We start from the raw sequence: 7,363 nt of genomic DNA, 5'->3' as shown, positions 1-7,363 counted from the left end.
TTCTGAGCGCGGCGGCCTGCTGAGCTTGGCCTTCTGTGCTCGGCGGCCTTCTGAGCTCGGCAGCCTTTTGAGCTCAGCATTCTGACCTCGGCAGCCTGCATGAGCTCGGCAGCCTTCTGAGCTCAGCAGCCTGCATGAGCTCGGTCTTCTGAGCTCGGTCTGCATGAGCTCGGCCTGTATGAGCTTGGCGGGGGCTTCTGTGATGGCGACGCTCTGAAGGGGAGCAACGTTGCGGGCGCCGTCCTAAGGACTTACGCCCGTGAGGAGGGAGTACATGCTGGTTTCTTGCTTGCTGCCGGAAGACAGAAGACTTGGAAGGACAATGGGATTTAATGGGGTTGTACCCTTTATCACAGAGGCTTACAATCCCATTTTAAATCTCCATAACTCTCCTTCTCCAGACCTCAGCTTTTATTTCTCTTTCCCTCCAACTCGTTGACGTGAGACTTGGACTACTACTTCTCACTGGTTGCCCCCACATACGTCGTTGCAGCGGGAGCCATGCCTGATTCGAGATGGCTCGGGAGAAAGTTTCTTCTTCTGCTTAACATGATCCCGTGGAGACGGCATAGGAGGGGCCTCTACTTGTTGCAGGCTTTGGGCTGTAATGGCTAGCGCTTGGACTTGCTGCACTAGCGCATCGAAGTGCTCGAGTTGGACTTGTGGAACTTGATCTACTGGAGATCTTGGTGGTGAATTCTGGACTAAGCGTTTGGGACTTGGAGCATGATGCTGAGAGGCGTTAAAGACTCCTCTGCTCTTTAGTTTCATGGCCGTAACTCGGGCCCTTCCTCTAGCACTAACTGTTGCTGGAAATTGGACCCGGAGGCGGCCGCGAACCGATGAGGAGGAGCTCCGGCGAACACTGGCGGACGGCAAACCATCGGCGAGCGGCGTCCTCCGGGGGACCTGCAAGAAGCCGGTGGCCGGGCTTTTCCGGCGCCGGCCCTTCGATGCCTAAGTCAGAGGGGGGCTTAATTTTGGAGAAGGAGAGGGACTGTATGTAGAAGTCCGAAAAACCCCCCTTTGGGAGGAAGAAGCCTCCCTTTTTATAGGGAGGGTGGCAGGGTTACCTGTGATGTGACTGGGCGAATTAATGGGTTACCGTCACGATTGAACGTGGGCGTGTGAAGTAATGAGTTGCCGTGGATGGCCCGTTCCCATCATGGGAGGAGATGGCGCGTAGCCAGAGCTTACTTGTGGCGCGCAGTGCAGTACATTCTTGGGAATGGTGAGGCGTTGACAGTCGTAGCAGGGTATGGTTCCTGATTAATATGTCGTGGCGTGGCCGGCAAGTAAAGCATGGTGCGGTGAGGCTGCTGCAGGGCATGGCCGCAGCATATAGACGACGAGGTCGGCCTTCTGAGATCAGCTCAGCCTTCTGGTCTCGGCCTGCTGTGCTCGGCCTTCTGTGCTCGGCCTTCTGAGCTCGGCAGCCTTCTGTACTCGGCAGCCTTCTGGCCTCGGCCTTCTGTGCTCAGCCTTCTGAGCTCGGCAGCCTTCTGTGCTCGGCACCCTTCTGGTCTCGGCCTTCTGTGCTCGGCCTTCTGAGCTCGGCCTTCTAGTCTCGGCCTTCTGAGCTCGACCTTCTGGTCTCGGCCTTCTGAGCTCGGCAGCCTTCTGGTCTCGGCCTGCTGTGCTCGGCCTTCTGAGCTCGGCAGCCTTCTGTGCTCGGCAGCCTTATGGTCTCGGCCTTCTGAGCTCGGCCTTCTGAGCTCGGCAGCCTTCTGGTCTCGGCCTGCTGAGTTCGGCAGCCTTTTGAGCTCGGCCTTTTGAGCTCGGCAGCCTTCTGGTCTCGGCCTTCGGAGCTCGGCAGCCTTCTGTGCTCGGCCTGCTGTGCTCGGCCTTCTGAGCTCGGCAACCTTCTGTGCTCGGCAGCCTTCTGGTCTCGACCTTCTGTGCTCGGCCTTCTGAGCTCGGCTCGGCCTATGAGCTCGGCTCGCTGTTGAATTTGGGTGCTTTAATTGTATTTGTGGAGTGGTCCATTTTTTTCTCAACATGATCAATTGATAAAATTGACTAACTTTTTCATAATACTTTTGCATCAAAGAAATGAGAGGGAGACGGAGGAAAAACCGTTCCTTCTCGGTTATCTTGGTTTGTTTGCATTTTATGTTTCCCTTTCTACCTTATTCAGCATAATATACAGTCGACGTTCCACAGGGTACCAAATCCCTCGCGTGTCACGATCCAATGTACGGGAACCCAAAGATGGGCAGCCGCACTTCGCAATCCGCAAGGTGGGTGGATCTGCGCTCGAATCCTCCGCTTCCTGGTGTCGGTATCCAGCACCAACCTGCAATGATTTCCTACTTGAATTCTTGTTCCCAGCGTAGCGACATCAGATGGCTCCTTCCCTCCACTTGCCCTTCTGATGAGATCCACACCACTTCGTTGCAATCGTACCTATAAATTAACAAACAAACAAAGGTCAGAGTATTTACCTTATTTGATGAAATATTAAAATTATCAAGATTTCTTGCTCGTCTTACGGCCCGCAATCACCACACAATCACGATATAAATCTCTTTTTCACATCTTTTAGAAGGCTACTAGAGCCTTCTTGTTGATTTTACCCTTTAAATTTTAGAGCCGAGAATGGTTACCCAGAAATATCCCTCAATAAAGAAGATTTTCTCACAATGCCAAAGTATCTCTTTCTTCAACTCTTTCTTTTTTTTATAGAGCCTTTTATAGCAATGTTTCACCTCAAGAGCCTTTCAAAAATTCAAAAAATATTTTTAATTAGGACTCTATCAGTTAAAATGAACTATGATACCATGTTTTTTAAGAGTCAAAAATTTGCGGACGCAAGGGTTGGACAAGGTCAAAACCTTATTTGTTTTGCAACATTACCAAAGACTCAAGAAAATCTGTATCATGTTGAACACCAAATTCCAAAGCAAAAACTATTTATAATAACCATGCACGCATTATTGTCATGCCGCTGCATTATTTTCCAGTTTGAGACTCGGCTATCTCCTCCGGAACTCTGGCTACAATATTTTCGTGTCAATTCCTGTCTAGGTCTGAAATCTTGGCTAAGTTTTTCATGGATCAATAATCTATACTCATCAGTTTTTGTAAAACTGATGATATGGAAGGCTGAATTCGAAACAAAAATATTAAAATAAATTATATTTTTTTTAAAAAAATTATGTATATTATATTTATAACTAATAATTTGTAAAATCTACATTTACATCCAACTAAATTAACGGTATTAGTGAATATATTTGCTTTATACAAAAAATCAAAATTGCTCCGAGAAGGATGAGAAGTATATTTTTTTTACATCCTTGAGTGGTTATTATGTTACGTAAGGCTATTTTGGTTACTTTTAAAAAAATTTATATCTTTTTAAAAATTAACGATTTGATTAAAATTTTATTAAATTATAGATTAAAGTATTGAATAAAAATAAACTCGAAAAGACAAACATAAATTTTTTATATTATTAAATATAAATATAAAGACCTTTGTAATTTACTCAAAATGCTAAAATAAAAGCTACTATGATACGGCACATCACATAAAATGATGCTGGTAAAATCTAAGCTTCTATAAACTGGGAAGAAAGATGCCTGGAGCACTTCAAATGTAATTAGACATAAGTTTTTCCATTCTAACATTGATATCGTGTTGCAGTGATTCCAAGAAAATCATTATTTTTCCTTCCGGAGAGAAGGCATATTAATCTTGGATTTCTCTCGGGAAATAATAAAAACAAAAAGGAGTTGGATAGGCTCAGATTGTTTAAAATTGTCACTGCCTCAACATCTTCTGATGTTGCACTAGAGTGGCGTTCATGCAGTGTCTTTTTGTGAATGTCCAATTCCCATGTCATGCGCATCATTTATTGCACCAATGCCCTTCTTCCATATCAAATTGGCAGCAAAATCTTAAGGGTCTGATTAGGGCTATCAAATGAACCAAGTAGCTTGAATAAACTTCAGAATCAACCTTGGTTGCAGCCAAACAAATCAAGCTTGGACTAGCAGAAAAAGCTCAAAATTAATTTCAAACCAAGTCAAAAATAACTTATGCTCAATCTTGTCCCTCTGATGAGGCTCCATTATATTTATACGTTTATTTATATATTTGCATTTTTATTTATATTTTATATGTTGTATATTAATATACAATAAATTATTGGATCAAGGCTTCAATCAATGTTAATTTGTTTATTCTTTGAATGAGTTAAATGTTGATTTAGGCTTGAGCTAACATTACAATCAAGGTTGAATGAAGTTATAATTCAAGCTTCAAGTGAGTTTGCTTTGTGCTTGAATTGATTTCTGCTCGATATAAAATTATAAAACCAATCAATTAGGCACATGTTTGGCTCAATTAGAAATTGAGCTTGGATTAATCTTGACATAATGGTAAACAAACTAAGCTCGATCAAACCTAGGCTCGATCATGCTTGACTCTAGATTTCAGAAATATAACTTGCATTAGCTCTTGAGTTTGTGCATCACCTGATTCAAGTTTTAAGTGCTTAGATAGTGTAAAGACTTTATCTGCATGAAAACAAAATTCACATACAAAAGTCTGTTTTGGGTAGATAGAAGTTTTGCTAGCTCAAGACAAGTTCATGGCCTTAACTTGCATAACTTCTTTATAAAATATATAGTTGGTTTTAGGTAGTAAAACTTGAAACGTCTCAAATTATTTAAGGGCTCAAAATAATGTCGAAATGTCAATTTTTTTGTAAAGTTTGGTCGGAAAATAAATGAAACTTCTTGAAGTGCTACAAAAAATTAGACATTATGATAACTAGCTTTGGCTGTATTTCTCAGCCGCCAAATGATCTAGAAAGTGGCAAACAAGAATTAATAATAATGCTGCCGCAATTAGAGAATAATTACAAAAAGCTCCATATAAAGATAAGATCATGCCTCAATGACTACATTACTTTAAAAAATAATTAAAATAGTGAAACCCCATGGACTTTTTTTTCATCACCTTACCTTTTCTCCCTCCCAATGATGAATTCCACGGTCAGGTCCATCGAGGAACCACCACGGGGAAAGCGGTCACATCCAGCTTCTTGTCACAACCCCATTTGTCTACGAACCTTGGATCAAACGATAGTCGTTTCATCCATCAAACGAGACCAACGGTTGTGATTATTTCTCTTGTTTTAGGTAGTGAGAACGTCCTAACTCCGTGCGACTTTCCACGCCAATTCATGTGCGAAGCTTGGCTTCTTTTCTTTGTTCCTGGAATTCGTTCTCAGATTGGGGGGAGAATGTCAAAGTTCGGGCCTGTCGTTTTTCCATCCCAACAACACGCTTGTCTGCTCGGTGGCAGCCATCTGCCAAACCTGGCCTCATTAAATGAATTTCCTTGAGTTCTTTGAGGCTGGGAGCCTTGGACCGGAACCATGGTTTGAAATAGACGCCGTTACCCAATTATTTGAAAAACTCTGTTTACTGTTACAATGGTATTTGTGATTTTTTTAAAAAAACTATGATCTGTCTTAAAGTGATCTTGTAAATGAAGCATATGTATAGAGATACCAACCAGCAGTGAATTGGGTGGCCTTATATGTGAAGCTAATAGTCCCACATTGGAAAGACTCGTTCCAGAGCCTGGGCATATAAGGCGGATGTCTCCAATCTTACAGATGCGTTTTGGGTGGAAAACAAAATCGAGGAGGGGTGAAGAACGCTTGCGTGAAGCTCCGAAATTGGACAATATTTGGCAAGAGAGCTCCGTGTTCTCCCCTCATGTGGCCCCCACGTGGGCACTGGGTGCCTTACGTGCCTCGCGGAGATGGGGGCGTGACATTTGGTGTCAGAGCCGAGGACGGTTCTTGTCCGATTGTGGGAAGGGTGTGAGCTCCAATAGTCCCATATTGGAAAGATTCATTTCAGAGCCTGGGCATATGAGGCGGGTGTCTCCAAATTCTACAGACGCGTTTTGGGTAGAAAACAAAATCGAGGAGGGGTGAAGGACGCATGCGTGAAGCCCCGCAATCAGACAATATCTGGCAGGGAAGCTCCGTATTCTCCCTCATGTGGCCCCTACATGGGCACTGGGTGCCTCACGTGCCCCACGCAGGCAGGGGCGTGACATTATATGTAGCCAACCACTTCAGAAATATTCTTTGAATAGAGGAGGATATTATCCGATGCGCTTCAGAACCTGTTATTTTTTTTGGATTGTATCCGTATCTGTAATGTATAATACGTCAGTTTTAGCAAATTAAAAAAAAAGAAAAAGAAGAAGACATGACTTACAATGTTAGTTATAGTTAGGTGTTATCCAATGGCAAAAGCAATGTTTTTTAGTTCATATATTAGTTGCTCATTTGATTAAAATATCACCATCATGATTTTTTAGGGGTAATCATTAAATACTACCATTACAATATAATTATTTCTCTCTATAATATCAATTAGCAATAATGATACCTAGCCCATTATAACGATTTTTATTTTGTTTCTTTACAACATTAAGAGTTTTATAGGATAAATAGGATTTTTAGTGCAATTTGTGCTAATAATGATTTTAAGAAACTTTTTGTTTGGCCAATATCTCAATAGCTCCCGTTTTTCCATTGTAATATGTTAAAATAAAAATTTATTGGTTAGTATTATTACTATCATTAGCTAAAATAATGGAGTTACTGCATCATGTCCTATGTAAAGAATAAAATAGTACAAATGTTTAAACTTTGAAAAGTTTGTTAGATGAACAGTGAAATAGTCAGAATAAGACCCTTATTTTTGTCACATAACGGCCAAGATGACAGGATAACGGCAACTTCAGATGAGCCTCTTATGTCTATTAGCGTAGCGGGCTTCCAGAATCCCTCTCTAACGACCGTTAGGTAGACGAGAGATTCGAATTTTGAAACAACCAAGATTTTGTTTTGATGGACAGCTGGGACCTGGAAACAGAGCCAGCTGGAGCTGTCGAAAAGAAGGGTATCCTTGTAAATTTGTACGGGAGTCAAAAATAGAACATTGCTCTCCCTTTTTTTTATTTTTGTTTTTTGGCCTTTTCGAAGAGAAAAGTTGATAAAAAGCTGTTAAAGCTTTACCGTGTCAGCGAAATGATTCGATTTCAGCAAGTAATCAAATAAAGTTTGGACCTGAAAAATGCTAAAAAAATAGAATCTCGATGAAAAAGACATTTTTAAGTGCATTCCGTTCCAAACATACCACAAAGATCTAAAATAATTACAACTTTACCGCTGCACTACGTGTATCACCAAAGGCTTCCACGGACCATTTTCCCATCAGACGGCGAAGATCATCTGAACATTATGCGGCGATCCACTAATATGAATTTTTATTTTATTATTTTTTTGGAACACCTCCTAATTTCTACTTCTTGCCTAATAGCTATA

This window comes from Phoenix dactylifera, chromosome 16, assembly GCF_051530095.1.
Source record: "Phoenix dactylifera cultivar Ajwa chromosome 16, Ajwa_hap1_PhDact_Kaust_v1.1, whole genome shotgun sequence".
Taxonomy (NCBI): Eukaryota; Viridiplantae; Streptophyta; class Magnoliopsida; order Arecales; family Arecaceae; genus Phoenix; species Phoenix dactylifera.
Note: the sequence above shows the minus strand (reverse complement) of the source record.